Source organism: Pseudorca crassidens, chromosome 10 (assembly GCF_039906515.1).
Source record: "Pseudorca crassidens isolate mPseCra1 chromosome 10, mPseCra1.hap1, whole genome shotgun sequence".
In the NCBI taxonomy this organism is placed as follows: domain Eukaryota; kingdom Metazoa; phylum Chordata; class Mammalia; order Artiodactyla; family Delphinidae; genus Pseudorca; species Pseudorca crassidens.
In genome coordinates, this window is record NC_090305.1 from 95796241 (window position 1) to 95815198 (window position 18958).

Consider the following 18958-nt stretch of genomic DNA (forward strand, 5'->3'; position numbering starts at 1 on the left):
ATGACTCGTAAGAATTTATTTGGCTTAAGAATTTAAGCTAAATTAGGAGCCAAATTGGAAACTGAATCTTGGACTTTTAAAGACTGTTCTTTCCTTCTCCTGTTGGATAGATCTTCTAAGCACTCCCCTCAACTTATGTGTTTAACAATTGCTTTTCAAAAGGACGGTTTATTTAATTAACCCTGACTCTATATATCAGCAATTTTTTGTTGCCCAGGAGCTGTTTTCCCAGAATATATTGACATTTATTCTGCTCTTCCCTATGAGCAAACGTCTGTCTGTCGAATTCAGCTCCTAGAACCTCAGCTCGGAATGAAGAAATAGGTAAGGTGGGGAATCGGTGAGTCAGTTTGGCCAAGAGTGAGGCTGGATAAGCTCAGAGTCCAGAGCCAGGTCAGAGTTGGGAGTGGAGAGAAATAGCCAGGAATATTTGGCCCAGGAGACAGACAGATAGACACACACATACTCACTGCAAAAGTAGAGCTGTTTCCCAGGTTCTTGACCTCCTGAACGCAATAAGGATGCCTCCCCCTTTCTTCCCCTGCATTTTTCCACCTGTCTACCCCATATGACTCTGGACAGTTACCCACCTGCCCTAGCCTTGGCCACTGCTAGATATTCTCCTGGCACCCAGAGCAGCTGAGACGTTTTCCTTCTCTTAATCTCTCCTCAGGAGAGTTGAGTGCATATTAGATTGCTTTCCTTTCATTTCCTCTGCCTTCCTCCATTCCCACTTCAGCTCTCTTTCTCCTCGACGTGTATCTTGAGAGGTAACACAGGGTGGGTTAAGACTGCCTGAGTTTGAATCCCGGCTCTGCCACTTTAAACCTATGTGTAGATCTTGGGGAAGTTATTTAGCCTCTCTTTGCCTCAGTTTCCTCATCGGTAAAATGGGGATAATAATAATACCTATTTGATCACAATATTTTGAGGATTAGATGAGATAATGTGTTAAAGTCTTAGGATGTGGCCCGGAATGTGTTCAATTAATGTAAATTGAAGAGGAAGTGAATTGTCCTCTTTCTGCCCTTCAATTCTTACCTAGGTAACATTGGACAATCCCTATCTGTTTTGCTTTAGTTCTTTCTCTTTCTTACTCATTCCTGTAGCACTAGAGATAAGAAGAAAGGACCTAATTGCTGATGGATCAGTTCCTTGTTGAATTCTTGAAATACTCCAGGTTGAAAGTGAAAAGATAAAGCACAATAAGATAAATTCTCTTTTGTAACTTAGGGTACCAGGAGACGAGATATGCCAACAGAGGATAACAGTATAGTGTAGAAAGTGCTAGACCCCAAGTACAAACCAAGATTAGAGGTAGGACGAAGGAAGACATCATTCAACTATATGGAGGAGTCTTGGGAGCAAGGGTTGGTCATGGAGGGCTTCCCCGAGGAGGTGACACTTGAGCTAGTTCTTAAAGGATGAAGAGGCATTTTCCAGTCATACAAGATGGGAAGAAGAATTCCAGGAAGAAATAACCTCATAAGTAAAACAGTGGAGATACCAGAGCATTGGGAGGACCGTGCAAGAGGTTCACTGGGGCTGGAGGGGGTGTTGAGAGGTCATGCTGCACAGAAGGTGAGGCTGGATGAACAAGACACCCAAGTCATGGAGAGTCTTATGGGCAGTGAAGCCACTCGGCCTTTACCTTTAGTCAGGGATGTGATTAAAGGGCTTTGGCAGAGGAGTGAGTCTGGTATATTTGCATTTTAGGTGGACAGCCGTGCTAGCATTACACGTAAGATGGGTTGTGTGGGAAGGGGTGATGGAGAAAGCCGAAGACGAGTTATTCTACACTATAGGTGAGAGATGGTGAGGAACCTGGGCTGTGGGGCTGGAGAGGAGAGAAATCTAAGAAGTGCTTTGACAGGACTTAGTATCTGATGGATGTGAGTGCTGATGGAGAAGGAGCCTCTGGGAACATTTCCCAGGTTTCTGCCCTTAGAGCTTACTGGAATGGTGTGCAGTTAACCGCGATAGAGAGCATGGGAGGAGAAGATGAAGTTGTGTTGGGTTCAGTGTCGGGTATGTTCAGTACCCAGTGGGCAGGGAAAAAGGGTCCAGCGGTGAGATGTGGTTGAATTTAGATACATGTTTAGAAGTCAGTAGCAGATGGTACTTAAAAACTTTGGGAATGGAGCTTCCTTGGTGGCGCAGTGGTTGAGAGTCCGCCTGCCGATGCAGGGGACACGGGTTCCTGCCCCGGTCCGGGAAGATCCCACACGCTGCGGAGCGGCTGCGCCCGTGAGCCATGGCCGCTGAGGCTGCGCGTCCGGAGCCTGTGCTCCGCAACGGGAGAGACCACAACAGTGAGAGGCCCGCGTACCGCAAAAAAAAGAAAAAAAACTTTGGGGATGGATGAGATGGCGTAGAAAAAAGAAGGGCAAAAGACTAAAGCCTGGAAACTCAAGAAACACCAGCATTTGGGGGAAAGTAAAGGGAAGGGAGAAAACCCAGGGGCAGGTGCAGTGGGAGGAAAATGCAGAACATCTGGGAGAGGAGGCTGTCCTGGATGCCAAGCGGGACTAGAGGTTCAGTAATGAAGATTCAACACTATCATCACCCCCAACAAATCAAATATGTTAAGGTAAGAGAGCTTCTCATTGGATCTAGCAGATGTGTGGTCACTGGGAGTCTATGCCAAAGCCATTGCAGGGCATGGGGGTGAGGGAGCTCGAACCCAGGGACCCGAGGAGAGGAGGACGTAAAGAAAAAAAAAAGTCTGTTTTTCCAAAATTGGGCCGTGAACTGATGGTACTTACTGTAGAGTTTTATGGTAAAACTTTTGGGTGCTAGTGATGTTTTAGAGAAATACAGAAAGCAAAAAACATAATAAGCTTTGTAGTGAACTGAGACATAGTGAAAACTAGTCATACTCTACTGCTAAGATCCTTACGGTCCTTCGGGACCTGTGCTCGCTTTTATCTGCTTCGATTTCTCTTCTCTTTCCTTCTACTTCCTCCCATTCCACAGAGCTTTGTTGAATACCTATTATATGCTAGGCCCTAGGGGCTGACAGGCTGGGTAAAGATTATATCCCTCCCCTGGAGGTCATCTCCCCTGAGGGGGAAGGTAGTGGTGTGAATTAATGGCAATGTCCCAAGTGTGTCTTGGGCTAAGAAGGTTGGGGATGGCTTCAGTTGAGGTGGGTCTTGCAACTTGGGTAGATGTTGACCAAAGCACTTCAGCAAAGGGAGTAGAGCCTGCAAGATGAGAGGCCATAGCTTGAGTGAAGAATGCACATAGTTGTGTGGCCGGAGTACAGGGTGCTTGGCTCTTGACATCAGGAGTGGTTCCAGATGAGGCTGGAAATGCTGATGGGGGCTGTATGGGGCAAGTTCTTTTATGCTCTCTTCAAGGCATAAGGAGTTTGGAAGAATCCTTAAAAACACGAAAGTTTGTCAGCCAGAGCATGACTTAAAAATCATTACAATTTGGCTTTTTTTTTTTTTAAAAAGAAAGTTAATTCTGGTGATAGTGTGGAAGACATGTTGTCTTACATCCAGTCTTTCATATAAAATTTAAAATTTGATTTTAAAAATGCTTAGTTTCTAGCATTATAACAGTATATATATTTCTGTATACATGTATATAAAATGTATTTCTAACAGTGTAGCAGTCTGACATTATAGCAATACTTTTATACATTTTTAAATGATATTTTAAGTTCCCATAAGTAAGGTCATTTTTGTGACCACCCTTTTTCTATAGAAAAATGAATATTGAATGTCAAAGGACAGAACTTAGCGTGTGAGAATTATAAGCTAAAAGATCCTAAGCTCAGATCTCTGGTGTCTTTTAAAAATGCTTACCTTTCTTTTTGTGTACGATGAGAAATCCCAGAACTCATGATCCCCGAAGTGGAAACCTATGATTCCCTGTGTTTGCCTACGTAGGTAACACAGCTGTTTTATAGATGTCTTTCAAAGGGTGCGTGTATGTTTTGGTATTTAAGGAATAGGTCTTTGAGCTTGTCATGGGAGCGCATAGTTTTGGAAACCAGTTTTTAACCTTAAACTTGGCTCACATTGAACTCTAGAATAATGTGTTTTTTAAAGACCAGCGGCTGACTGCGTTCACGCATATTTAATTAAGTTTTTTGAATGGCTATTAAAGATCTTAAGACAATTATACTCAGGTTCAAGGAAAGGACTTCCTGTGGGAATTTAATATTTTTAAACTGTGGGCTGACCAAGGACTGGTATTTACTGATATTCTTGACTCCAGGAGTCCCAAGTATAACAGCTAAGGGTTATGTTGCTGTTCATTTCCTCTCTTCTCCCAGCTCTGCAATTGAGCTACCCTTCAATTTTGGACCATTGCATGTTTTCACACTCCAACTTTGAGGCTTACTATTTCAATGTACGATACAAATACAGTTGCTGAGGGAAAATGACAAAATTTCAAACTTGATCAGAGGCAAATAGGAAGTTGTTAGTTGGGCTTCTTTCAGTCTTCGTAAGCTCCTCAGCCTCATGATATTATCAAAATAAAAGTATGGACTATTGAAATATTAATTGTTTGCAGTTTCTTACAGTCTATGAATATCATTTATGAGAGCGGTACTAGCTTGAGTTCCCCTAAAATCATTCTCTAATGTTTTTGGAACCTACGTGTAGTTTGACCTAACAGTACAAATAGACCGTGTAACCACTCACTGAATATAAATGATGTTTTTATGCTGAAAGAATAAGACTGTCTTCTTGAGTTTCCAGACACCGTATAGCAGATCACAAGTAGAAGAGTCTGAATGCCTCATAGTCTTTCATATTATTTTACTTGCTTGTTTGTCTGTTTATTTGCTTATTTATTTTACCATAAACCTTAAAATTATAGGTAGTTCTACAGTAGTTGGGGGTAGATCAGTCAGATCACGCATCACCTAGATATTTTTGAAGTTCCTTTTTTGTTCTGTCAATTATGTTTTGTCTGTATTTCGCAGTTTTGGGGGGACAAGTTTGTCCTCACTTACCAGTGGTGATAACTGTGAATAGGAAGTAAGTCAATCAAATCCCATCAGTGTTTTTTTTTTTTCGGTACGCGGGCCTCTCACTGTTGTGGCCTCTCCCATTGCGGAGCACAGGCTCCAGACGCACAGGCTCAGTGGCCATGGCCCCCAGGCCCAGCCGCTCCGCGGCATGTGGGATCCTCCCGGACCAGGGCACGAACCCGTGTCCCCTGCATCGGCAGGCAGACTCTCAACCACTGTGCCACCAGGGAAGCCCCCCATCAGTGTTTTTAATCGATGATGTATCAGTTATCTTTGCTACATAGTGACTGGCAACATACCAATTACAAAACATTAGGGGTGCACACAGGTAAGTGTTTTTTGCTCATGTGTCTGGGGTCGCTGAGGTTCTGCTGATTGTGGGCGAGCACGCCCACGTGTCTAGGCTTGGCTGGCTGTAGGATGGGGTGAGGTGATGGGGTGACTTGGCTCTGCTACACACGTCTCTCCTTCTCCGTCAGTCTTGGCAGTGGCTCTAGAGAGCCAGCCCCAGTGTACAAACCCATGAAGCCTCTGCTTGCATCATGTCTGCTTGACCAAAGCTTGTCACTCTGGGCTGAGGCCAAAGTCAAGAGGCAGAGCAGGCCACCCCACGCATGGAAGACCGGCACTGCAGAGTTACAAGGCAAAGGGCGTGGATGCAGGGAGAAGTGAAGAACTGGGGCCAAATGTTGCAGTCCATCAAGTAAAATAGAGAATTTTGATTGAGACCAGTTGGTTTCACTTCTTGCCCATCACATACCTTGTCTCCTTCCTTTAGGATTACATGAGGGATTCTTTGTTGGTAAAGACTCAACACTCAAGTTGCCTTGAAGGTTACTGTAAACAGAACAGGCAGGCTCACAGACACGTAAAAGTATCAATAGGAAACCAAGAATAAGCAGTTCTCACTGGTACTGAGATGGCTGAACAGAGTTTGAGGCTCTTCTGTCTGTGAGAGTCTGAATGGCTTCTCTCATCTCTGCTTCTTTCTTTTTTTTTTTCCTTTTCTTTCCTTTTTTTATTTTGCCACGCCTTGTGGCTTGTGGGATCTTAGTTCCGTGACCAGGGATTGATCCTGGGTCCTTGGCAGTGAGAGTGCGGAGTCCTAACCGCTGGACCGCCAGGGAATTCCCCTCTGCTTCTTTCTATTTCTTCTCTCTTGCTCTTGACCCATCATGGCCTCCTGCGTCCCAATTCTATGTGGCCTTTCAGCTCAAGCACCCACCACATCTCAACTGTCTGGATCTGTTTGTCTCAAATTCCTGTCCCAGCCTCGTGCTCAATGATTGGTCATTCTTGGGTCTACTCTTTGTGTCTCCCAGGGCTGAGTTCTCAGATTTCCTCTCTTTATTTACTCCCTCACTTACTGAGCTGGTCTAGTCCCATGACTTTAAATGTTACCACAACGCTGATGACTCAGACATTACTGTCGCCAGCCTAGACTTCTCCCTTGAACTCCAGACTCACATATGCTATATCTTATTGCACATTTCCCCTTGGATATATCTCACAGGCATCTCAAACTTAGACCACTTGATTTCCCCCTCATAAACCTGCACTTCTCAGTTTTTTCCTCAGTAAATGGTAATTCCAGTTTCCCATTTGTTTAAGACTCTTGTTGGAGTCTTTTCTTTTACATTTGGTTATATATTTATTTTAAAATGATACGCATATACTACAGTTCTAATACATATAGTATGTACATTATAAAAGGAAGCAAATTTGAAAACTTAATATGATACAGATGAAATCTGTAGATATTAAAAGTCTTCTTCTTTAGGATGCTTCGTATTTTCATTTACGAATATCTTAAACACAGTAGATGCTTAAATGGTGCCTTAAACATGAGTTTCATTTTTTATTGTGGTAAAAAATGCTTAATGTAAAGTTTACCCTCTTAACCATTTTTATGGGTAACAATTCAGAACTGTTAAGTATATTCGCATTATCGTGAAAGAGACCTCCAGAACTTTTTCATTTAGCAAATCTGAAACTCTGTATCCATTAGACAAAAACTCGCCTTTTCCTCCTCCCCCCAGCCTCTGGTAACCACCATTCTGCTTTGTTTCTATGAATTTGATTACTTTATTTAACTCATAAAAGAGGAATCGTACAGTATTGGTCTTTTTGTGACTGGCTTCTTAGCATAATGTTCTCAAAGTTCGTTCATGTTGTAGCATGTGGCAGGAATTCCTTCCTTTTTAAGGTTGAATCATATGCCCTTGTGTGTACAGACCACATTTTGTTCATCTGTCCTTGGGTATATAGTTGCCTTCACCTCTTGCATATTGTGAATAGTGCTGCTGTGAACATGGGTGTGCAAATATCTCTTTCAGTTCTTTTGGGTGTATATACCCAGAAGTGGGATTGTTGGATCATATGGTAGTTCTATTTTTAATTTTTTGAAGCACCCCCATACTGTTTACCACAGCAGTTGCACCATTTTACAATTTCACCCACAGTACACAAGGGTTCCAGTTTCTCCACATCCAACATCTGGAGTCTTGTAACTCCTCTTTTTTAAATTTAGATTAGATACCTAATGAAATCCATCTGCAAATCCTCCTGACTTGTGCTCAAAATATATGCCCCGTCTGACTGCTTCTCACCTGTCCATCACTGTCACTTTTTCCCTAATCACCACTGGCTCTTGTCTGGACCACTCCCATAGTCTTCTAACTGGTCTCCCTGTTTCCACGTTTACCCCCTACAGTCTGTTCTCCACAGAGCAGCTAGTGATAATTTTAAAACATAAGCCAGGTTTTATCACCTTCCTTCTCGAAACATTTTCATGGCTTCCATCACACTGAGGATAAAATCCAAAGTCTCTTCCTTGGTGTATAATGTCCTAAAAATGTTCATCCCTTTACTTATGTGGCTTCAGACACGCTGACCTCCTACTGTGCCTTAAACACACTAAGATTGTTCCTGCCTCAGAGCTTTTGCATTTGTTGTACCTCAACCCGGGTGGCTTTATTCATGGACAGTTTCTTGATTGACTTCCTCCTTAATTCAGGTGTCTGCTCAGTTGTGACCTATTCGGAGAGGCCTCTCAAACTACCTGATCAAAAGGGGAGCTCATTGTCAACATTTGTTGAGCACTTACCACTCTCTGACGTCGTACTGTACTTACTTGTGGCATTATTATTGGCTTTCTCCTCCAAGAGAATTTCAGCACTATGAATTCTCTCAGCATCTGCAAGAGTGTCTTGCACGTAAAAGATGGTCAATCAATAATTGTTGAATGAATAAAAGAATACTTTGTACTCATGTATTTAAACAACTTTGGTCATGGTGACAGAGATACCTAGTGTACACATGGTGTCCTAGGTGGGGGACTTCTAAGGAGAATGACTTTAGTTTTTCTCCCTCCTCCAGCTGATTTCACCAGCTCTTATTCACTTGTGGGCTGTTGCTCAAGGGATCTGAGTGGGAAAGTATAGATAGATGCCTCACCCAGACTCTTATGGAAGAACAATTCAAGAATTGATGGGCATTGTTTGCCTCTGTCCTCTTGGCCCCAAATTACCCTTCCTAAATGAGTTTTGCTTGCTCTTTATTACCTGCAATCACATTTCCTGTTGTAATGTGAGGGCAATGCCTCATTTGCACAGTGAATGCTGAAAATGGGCTTTAAAGCATAAAGCAAAGCCAGAAATTCCTCCTGCAGGGGACATGGTAGTTTGACAAGTCTTTGAATTACATAATGGAATCTCCTCTTACTGTCATTATAAAAGATACCGAAGTATCCAAAACAATGGGCTTTTCTTCCCAGTTTGTTTGGGATATTCCTGGCACTCCTGCCATCCTATACTTTAGGGGCTCGGGGATTAGAATTATGTGTAGTACCTTTGTTTTCCCCCAGCTGGGTTTGTGATGAAGCTATTCCGATGGGAACGCTCAGTTAATTCTAAAGGATCTGCACGTGCTTGTTGAGCAGAGTGCTTCTACCTTAAATGGTCTTCCATGCTGTGGAAGAGAGCTTCTGGTGCATCATCACAGTGACAGTGTCATAGGGCTGGAACATCATCTTTGTCTGTTCACGCCTCCTCGCGGCTTTGAGAAGTCTCTTTCAGTCTTACTAGTCTGTTAGAGACAGTGATAGTCAAAATGGTCCGTAGACTCCTGGGGTCTTTGGATAGGTAACCAGGGGGTTTATAAATTGCAAGAAGTTGAAAGATGATTGCAAACATAGTTTCTAGTTTCTCAATTTGGGTGCTACTTACACAGCATGTTCACTTTCTGAAAATTCAGCTTCTCTGCTTACGATGTGTGTTCTTTTCTGTATGTTATACTTCAGTAAAAAGGCTTTCTGAAGAAAACAAACCAACCATAATTCCTGTCTGCAAAAAGATCTCCTCCTGGTGGAGGTGGTCAAATAGAAGATCACATACTCAGATTACTACTAGGATTAAAGAAAGCCCTATTAGAGGAGCACAAATAAAAGGGATCAAACTCATCTTTTAATGGGATGGAGGAAAATCTGAGAGAAGATTTAAAGGGAATTTATCACCTTTTCCTGGCTTCCTCCATACACGATAGGATTTATACAGAGAAAACCAGAATAAGTAGGTTAGATTCTAATTCTGTGATAGCATGCTTAGAAGATAAAATATTGGTTAAAAAAGCAAAAAACATGTTCAGAATATCATTGCCCTCAGGGAACTTGTTGATGATCGTCTCCCCAGACCTACCTCACTATTGGCATGGGTGACTAGATGGATGAATGAATGAGTGTTGAAACACATGATTATGGGTGGTCCATTGATGTGTTTCGTTACTGTGAGATATTTATTACTATTAATGACCAGCAGTGACGCTATATTGGAGGAAAGTGGTGTTGGTGTTACCGTGTCAGGTGTTACATGGTGTTACATGTGTCAGTTGGTGTTACATGTTACATGGTTAAAAACATGACATAATTATTTTTTAAAATGTTGCTCACTGTGAAAGAATCTGATGAGACAAAATGGTTTTATTGTTTCTCTTCATCATAATGATTGAACAGAATCATAATAGGCAATAATTAGCAAGCCTTGCAAGGTGCTATAAAGCTAATTTCTCTAGTGTAAGCGCATTGAGCTCATAGCAGGAACTGATGGGCAGGGATTGGAACTGTCGGGCAGTAGAAGTCCTTAGTGTAGATAGCACCCAAACTGGTCTTTGAACAGTGGGTTCCACACATGCGGGTGCAGAAGAAATACCTTGTTAACAAGTTTAAAGTGTAGATTCCTAGGTCCTGCCCCCATGTTCCGTGGGTCTGGGGGAAGGAAGCCTACTGTTGTGAAAGTGTGGGTGGCTCACAGAGGATGCTGTGAGAAGTGATGATGGGAAGTGAAGGTAGGGGGTGAGAGGAGGATGGGTGAAAGGCAAGTGCTTGGAAGTGAAAAACGATAGCATTCAGTGAGGAGGCAGGCTGATTCCCAAGATAGAAACAGAGACTGTGTCTGAGAAGGAACAAGCGTGGCGGGCAGTCTCTAGCTTTGGAGGGACTGACGCCAGAACAGATAATAGCGGTTGAACCTCTTAGCCATAGGATGCTATGATCTATACTTGCTGATTTTATTTGAAGGTGGCTTAAGAATGAGGTTAATATTTAAGTGAAAATGTCAACTCGAGAGGAATTTGTGCCTTAAGACGTCAGAGCTGAAACCAATCTCAGAGTAGCTTTTTGTTCTAACCTGTCATTGAAGGGCTGAAAAGACTGGGAGCCCCAGAGCCAGGGAAGTAAGTTGTGAGGGGTCAGCAGAGCTTTGGCTGAAATTCAGGAATCTCCTGATGAGTAACCATTCCACTTATTTGTTCACTTATCAGACACTTGATGAGCCCCTACCATATGCTCAGTTCTGGGCTGGGCCCTGAGATTCTGCCGTAAAAGAAAAAAATGATACAGCCTTTGCCCTCGTGGAGTTTATAGTCTAAGGAAGGAGAGTCAGTTGTAGAACAAGTACAGGAATTTCTCCTACTGTGAGTTCTTTCTCCCAGGATGCCAGTTAAGTACAGTAAGGTTGTTTTATTAGGAAACAAGCTTTGCACTTTGCAGCCCCCTGCTGATTACAATACTATTGAAATGAGGACCTGGGTACATGATTAGCTGTGCAGCTCTCTACATAGCTGCACTGTTTGAGTGGCAGGCTGCTCCTTGGCCCTGAGTTATTTTATTTAATGCAAGCTTTTATGATTTATTTGGATAGTGTACAGCTGTGCTACTTGACATTTACTGTGCAAGGCTATCCCCTAGGTGTCTTGTTAAAAATGCAGATTCTGTGGGTTTAAAGTGAGGGCTGAGGTCCTGCGTTTTCAGCAAACTCCCAAGGGTGCTGATGCTGGCAGCAGGTGGACCACACTGAACAGCAAGAATCTAGAAACCTGGAGATATTAGAGGATCTTCTGAGTCACTGAAGATCTCTCCTGTGATAAGCCATTGGCTTTTCGTTAGTTTGGATCAACTGATTTTTTTTTTTCAGCTTGTAAAAATAACAAGGTCCGTTGTAACTACAAAATTACCTTTGCTGTTGAAATTCATCCAGAAGAACAACTTCATGATTGCAAGTCCTTTCTAACCCATTTTCATTGAAAACATTATAACATCATTTTGGATAAAGCAGGTTTCTTGAATTCACCAACTATCACATTATAGCAGAACAGACTGTAATTACAAGTGTGACAAATATTATAAAGGAACTGGGAAGGATGCTAGGATATCTGTATTGGGGTGTTCTAGCTGCAGTACGTTTGGATAGAAGTCACACTGTTTTTTTTTCTGCTCACTCACCCCAATCTTACATTAGTACATAAGATAGTATATCCCGGAACAGAAAATCTTGAAGGGGGGTAGCATTATTACCTGAAGCTCTTCCAGTAGCTAAAGCCAGTGAAACTGCACATTCTATACACATCTCCAAATATCAGCCCTTTCATTTCCGGCTCATCGTTTGTTTATAGCAAGCGGAAGGAGAAAAATTATTACTTTCAGATTGCTATAATGCTTTACACTATTGGGCTTTTTAAAGGTTGTAAGTGAATAAATCGAGCTTTTGTGTAGGCATGTTTCTTTTTTTAAATTGTTTGATATGAGGTTAAAAACTTAATTACATAAGCTTCTATAGAAAATAGATTCTCTCTGCCACTTTTTTTTTTTTTTTTTTTTTTAAAGAGCGATTTTCCCATCTTTTGAGTGACAATATCGGAAAATACAGAAAATCACAGGAGGGAGAATTTCAGTTCGACCTCCTTGATTAATTTCCTTCCATTGTGTATTGGCCTCCTTGTTCAAATTAGAAATTTCCATGGCTGACAACAAAAGCATTAATCCAGTTGTTATTCTAGGTTCCTTTGCCACTTAAACTTGTGGAGTTTGTGTTATCTTTAGAATGAGAAAGGACCTTGGTACTTAACCTGGCCCAGTGGTTCTGCATTCTGCGGCGGGCTCAGCTGTGGAGTTACCATCGTTCGAATCCCCCTTCTTTAAGGATGTCTGTGCTTAGTAGTCTTCCAGTCAACATTTGTGCATGAGATCTGGCCGTTGATGGCTATCCTGATGGCCGTAATGAAATGTGTAGGTTCCAAGGAACAACGGAAGAGTTATAAAATGACTACACATCGAGAAGCTTTTCTTATTGTAGTCGTTTCTTTTTTTTTTTTTTTTGGTGCCTTTTACATTTTGTCTGTGTGAGCACAGAGTCCTTGTTACTGGTTTGTATAGAGATAGACCAAATGAGGTAGATAACAGTGAACTTGACAGTGTCGTCAAGAGGGTAGGACTCAAGGGGTCAAGGCATCTTTTGTCTTGTAATTTTGAGGCTTCTACAGTTCTGACTAGAACAAAAATTTGACCCACGTGTTGCTGCCAATTTTGACTATCAAAGTATTTCATTTGGTTCTACCCAACCAACTTTATGTTATTCCATGGCTGTTATGACCTGAGCATTTTGATACGAGGAAGGTCCATTTGTGCAGTGACTTCAGGTGACTTGGGGTCAGATTGCCTGGGTTTGATTTCTAGCCCATAGCTCATCAGCTATGTGATATTGGGAAGATTACTTAACCTCTCACAGCCTTCTAAAGGATGTGTCCCTCTGATGATGAAATGAGATGATATTGCAAAGTACTTAAATAGCAAATAGAACATTGTAAACACTTAATAATAGTAGTACAATCGAACATTTGTTGAGCTCTACATTCTTTTTCATATAATAATGATCATGATACCTCACTAACATCAATATATACTTTAAATCCTTGTTTTATATATTATATATAATAAATGTTATATATTATATATATTCTATAGCTTAAATGTTTAGAATAATAGATCAGCATCTATTAGATCATGTTGATCCTGTAACTTGACCAGAGCTGTCACCATGGAAAAGTGTTTTTTCCTTTGGGGATGAATGGTTGTGGACTAAGGTTGGTGCTTGGCTTGGAGGTGCTTAGAGAGAGGAAATATTGGTCAGTCACTGAGTACGTCCTTCTTTGGTGGTTTCCCTTTAGTAGAAAGTCTATTACTGATCTGGGTTCCTTTCTGTAGGAAAGTTCATTTTAGACAGTGGCACTGAGCTTGAGTTTGTGTTTAATGATAGAGAATTGAAAAGTGTTATTCTCAGAAGGCATGGTAGGTTCTTTTTGGTGCTGTATAAGATGAGGTTGGACATAGACTTTAAGTGGAATTATTTGCCCTCATTGCTTTGTCTTTAAAGCACATCCCACCATCTGCAGTTTATAAGCATATATTATCTGGATTGGATAATTAGATATAACTGCATTGTGAATGTTAAATCAAGCCTTTTTTCCCCTTAGGATATGTTGGAAGACCCCCGATGGAGAATCTTAACAGTAATAACATTAAGTGAGGAGGAAGGATAAGGGTTCAAGTTTGTTAAATAAGGAATTGGTTGGTTGATGGTTCAGAGAAGTGGTTTTCAAATTTACTCATCCAGCTACTTCTTAGGACCCATGTCACCCTTTCGAAGGGGAGTCAGAACAAGAGAACCCCACAAATTCCCCACATTGTAAAAATTACCAAGCCAGTTATTCAAAGCACCATAGTTATGTAATTTGAACACGTATTACAGGGAGGTTATAGATGAGCAGAGCGGAGAGCTTGCTGCTCTGGGGTTCTACAAGCTCACTGATTTTGCAAGTGAAGGATGTGGTTTTCGCCTTGCTATCCCACAGGCTTGTTAGTAGTACCCCACAACCGTCCTTATCCCCAGCCCCTTGCAGGGACAGAGTTTCCCCGGCTGAACGGATCAGAACAGATCCTCTCAGTGGACAAGCCACAGGGACTGAACTAAGCATGCCCAGCTTCTCCCAGTCCTTCAATTCCTGAGGGGGGCTTCCTCCTGCCAGGAAGAGGGATTGAGGGGGACTGGAGAGAAGCTACCAGTGTCACCCTTGGGAAGATGCCCCTACCCTCAGGCAAGAAGAATGAAGATTCCCGCCTTGTCCAGCAAATACTTATTGGTTCTCTAAATACCAAGCAGTACGTTCCGTGCCAGAGCAGTTAATGAAACTCTGTACCGCTGGACTCCGTAACCCTTAGGGCTTAACTGTATTGACCCTGGGGATATAAACCAATCCCCACACCCCCCAGGCACCAAACTGAAATATTTCAGAAGTTTCAAATACTCCCTGTTTCAGGTACTGGTAAAAATTCAAAGTAATTGCCCTAAGAAACACTTAGAAGCCACCCAGATCTGTTCTGATAGCCCAGCCATCTTGCAGAGTGTTTTTGCTGAGGCAGCATGAGTAGGGCGCAGGAGAAATGTCAAGTGTCCGTCCCTTCTGAGCTACCGAGAGGCCATGAGGTTCCTGCCTAAGGGGGCTGTCTGTACGGATGAGACACATGGACGGTGACTCTGTGGTCTTACGTCGTGAGGTTAGCTCTGTTTTGGGGGCTTCAAAACTCCCAGGAAAGATTTCTTTGTTGTTCCCAGACCAGTGTTGTATACATTGGTCATTTTTACATAATTTTAGGTTGCTTGCCGTATTCTATATAAACCTCGGTTTAGGAAAATTTAGCTTGGTAGTGGCAGTCTATATTGGGAACCATCCCTTCTCAGTATTAAATGAGTCTGGGACAACGGGCAACGCCCACCCCATTACAAGATTTTTATGAAGCAAACATCTATTTTTGCTTTGTGCAGACTCTACTATATGAAGGGCTGAAAATAACCAAATGCTCAGACACCATTTGTAATGCAAAAAATGACCGTAGGGGGAACCGTGTTTTTTGCTGCCCTGGTTATGACTAACTAGTATAGGTCATAAATTGTGCCCTCTAGAACCAGTTTTGCTAGGTCATTCCAAGGTTTTTTCTGGTATTGGAGGAACCTGCAGTTTTTCCTGTGGACCTGAAATGTCCTCTTGTCCACACAAACTGTGAAGGAAACTGAAAATAATTTAGAGAGGAAGGCTTTTTCTTTTTTTTTTTTGGTGGTATGCGGGCCTCTCACTGTTGTGGCCTCTCCCATTGCGGAACACAGGCTCCGGACGTGCAGGCTCAGCGGCCATGGCTCACGGGCCCAGCCGCTCTGCGGCATGTGAGATCTTCCTGGACTGGGGCACGAACCCGTGTCCGCTGCATCGGCAGGCGGACTCTCAACCACTGCGCCACCAGGGAAGCCCCTTTTCTTTTTTTAAAAAAATTTTTATTGGAGTATAGTAGATTCACAACGTTGTGTTAGTCTCAATAGAGTGAGAGATGTAGATGACGCTGTTTCTTAAGCTATGCCACGCATGAGGCTTGCAGACTCCGGAGCGCCCATCCTGGCCTGCATTGTACTCCCAAGGAGTGTGTTTGCCAGTGTTCTCAAACCAGCATCAGAAATCAAGTTCTGCATTCAAAAGATAGAGGCTTCTGATTTTTATCAGATAGGCAAGTTCCCTATCCCCCTAGCACATACACAAGCTTTCTGATCCAGAAACGTCGGCGCGTGCCAAAGGAACAGCTGGTTATTTTAATGCCTCAAGCCTGTTCCTGCTGCGTCTATAGGACAATGCTCCCCCCACCCAACCCCCCAGCCCCACAGTCTGACTATGTCCAAGGGGAGCCCAGTTGACCCACTTCTCCTGTGTGCTGTGGAGAATGGATAGTCACCAACTCCGTGTCCCACCCGCCAGCAGAGGTGCAGTTACAGACAGACGTAGACTTGAGCGTTTCTCTGTAGCATTGTGATATGTGTTTTCATCTCCAAACTTCAAGAAAGAAAAAAAAAAAAAGATCCAGGATGGTAAGTGATTGTCCAGGTTGCATTAGCAGGACGTGGACACAGAGGAATCACGTTCTGCGTTTCAAGCTACTGGCAGTTGACTGGACATTACATTTTCTCTGAGCCTCTTAACCTTTTCAGTGCATCCCTTCATGGCTGTGAAAGTTTCTTACCATCTGTTCGATTTTCCTGTGAGATGATTAACTTTCAGAAACCTAAATGACTCAAGGAAAGTGAAAGCAATACTAGACTTTCTGGAAAAATTTATGGAATGTGTCATTCTTCTCCCAGTGATGTGTGTGCTTTAGCGAAAATGCCTCCTTTGCTGTAAGAAGTCTGTACTCTTTGGGCTGGTGGTTTGTCTCAAAAGCTGCAGAAGACAGTGTCAAAGTCTAAATCACAACCCTAGAGAGATTTTTTTTACCCCCAGCCTTTATTTTAGCAACCTTTGTCTCCAATTTCATCTCTGGCATGTAAAAGACTCATGGCATAAGGGGGGAAAGAAAAGTTGATTTATAAAAATCAACCCATTTCTCCTATCAAGGAGATGGGCTAAAAGAGGAAATTGGATGTGGAACTTCTTTGGAAGAGAAGAAAATAGAGTTAAATAATTTTTTTTTTAATATTTAAATGCAGGTAGTCTCATAAATATTTCCTTTGAAAAAAATTCATTGGATAACCTTATCTATTGATATAATAACATCTAACTATATGTTATATCTGAACTGTTTACTCTGAAGCTGTTCATGTATGACATTGAGAAAGAGTTAGGATTTGAATCATAGCAAAGCCTTGTTCCAGTCTGAGTTACGTGTTTCACAAGAGAACGTTTGGGCAGCCCAGTGGGTTTGAAACTTCCTGAAAGTTGCACGGGCTGGGATCCGTGCATTCCGGGCCTCTCTTTGGCAAAATATTCTTTCCTTTGTGGTTTCTTCACATTTTCTCTTTGAATTTGCAATCCATGCCGGTAGAATCGGGATACTCAAATTTCTATGATCCAGCTGGCTAGTTTTAGGAAAGATACAGCTTGAGCCTGTTCTTCCTTGGCTTTTCGCTTTCACTTGCCTTATTTGGTAAAGCTGTGGGCTTCGTTGTTCCTGGAAAGGGCTGTTTCACCAGTTTCAAGGACTATTTCCCACTTGCATCTAGTTCGGAGCTGGGAACCAGAGCTCGCTGGTCGCTCTGTGGTGTCTGTTCCGAGCTGGGGCAATTGCAGGGTTGGAGTAGCCTTAAGAATCCTCAATGTATACAGGGCTGACGGTGATGTATCCCTCCCTAGTGAGAGGTTGGCACGTAATATATATAGTGCAGTGTAAACTTCCTTTTGAAACTGGGACTCATGAAAGATGCCGGCTTTTTTGCTTTGTCCAGGGCCTGGAATGGGCGTGCCCTTCTCCCTTTTCCCTGTATCTTGTTATCTAGATTACCTTTCCCCCAATTATTATTTCCGGTTCTGCTTTCTCCCTACTACTTTGGGGGCTTTTTCCTATCCCTTTTAAGGAACCGATAATTTTGCTCATATGAGAGCTCCACATCCCAGGTTTTAATAGAGCTCACGGTTTAATATTCGGTAAGTACCTCTTTTGATGTTATTTATAGGAAAACGTATTCTTATCATGTTTGTGGTATATGAAGCCATGTTCTTAGCACACCCACACCACCTTTCTGACTACACACCCTTCTCTTGTTTCTAAGGAGCATTGCTTTTAAAAATAATTAGCATAACTTTTAGAGAGATGAGAAGGTGGGCCTTATTTCTTGGGGCTTAAATTTGTTTTCTGCTTTAGCATAAAAAGGAAGTTTGTAGACCCCTAATCCTCAAAAAGATAGTTATATTATTTCTGATAAAAGATGAGGATGGAGAGGGGGGAGGAGAGGAAGTGAGGTTGATGTAACCTGATCCTTCACTCTTTGCCAAAAGAACAGTCAACTGTTGTTGTTGTTTTATAAAGTACAAGGAAGTTGATTTCATTAAGAGTTTGGAGGGAGGGGGCAAAGGAAACATTTTTTCTTTTTAACCTCCCAGAACACAGAGGCTGCCCCTCAGTAGGAGAAGCAGCGAAACTCCTGAACTGAGCTCACTTTCATTTTCAAGGGCCTCTTGTGGAGCATTTTTTCATCTTTGCTGCAGAAAGAAAGGCTCCCTCTTTTTCTTCCTTACCCTGCAGTTCATTTTGGGGGTGTGTGTGAAGTTAAGGGATGCTTAACATCACCAGGCATCCCCAAAACGCTAATGGACAGGCACAGATGGGCCATCTAGACATTTATTGGGACAGAAAAGCCAGAAGGAGGAAAACAGAAGGGCAGCCTCTGAAAGTTAAGCACCAGAGTTAAACCTGACCTGACCTCTGACAATGTATTACTCTGCTACCCAAACCTGTTAGAGGCACACGAGTGTCCCCCACTCTCCTCGGGTATGAATTCTGGGCTGTTCTCTGACCAGCCACTTGTTTTGAATACTCAGTTCAGCCCTATCAGGTCTTGAGTGTTTCTGTTTCCCTTTTAGAAAATAACAAACAAGTTTGAGAAGGTTGGAAGCAATGCGCTAGGTGTGTAAATGAACAAGTTTGCCTCATGCTGGGTTAAGCGTGTAAACCCAATCATGTGCCCGTACAGGATACACAGGAATATTTTGATCTCACTACCGCTACTCCTTCTACAGTAGAGATTAATGTCTCTTGGCTGGATTCGTTCTTTGATCCTCCTTACTCATTCTTATCTGTCCTGGGGCACATAACTCTTTGTCACA

General features: G+C 42.4%; 1 protein-coding gene across 7 annotated transcripts in view; it reads left to right on the plus strand.

The window, feature by feature from the left end:
* The window catches only part of ITPR1 (inositol 1,4,5-trisphosphate receptor type 1), a 319623-nt gene that overhangs the window by 67975 nt on the left and 232690 nt on the right, over positions 1 to 18958 (plus strand). Inside the window, exon 1 of one of the 7 annotated variants that reach the window (XM_067755272.1) lies at positions 17533 to 17779. The exons of the other annotated variants lie outside the window; for them this stretch is intronic. The gene's annotated coding sequence lies outside the window, so the exon portion shown is untranslated. Of the gene's footprint in view, positions 1 to 17532; positions 17780 to 18958 lie in introns of those variants that run through there. 7 annotated transcript variants of the gene reach the window in all.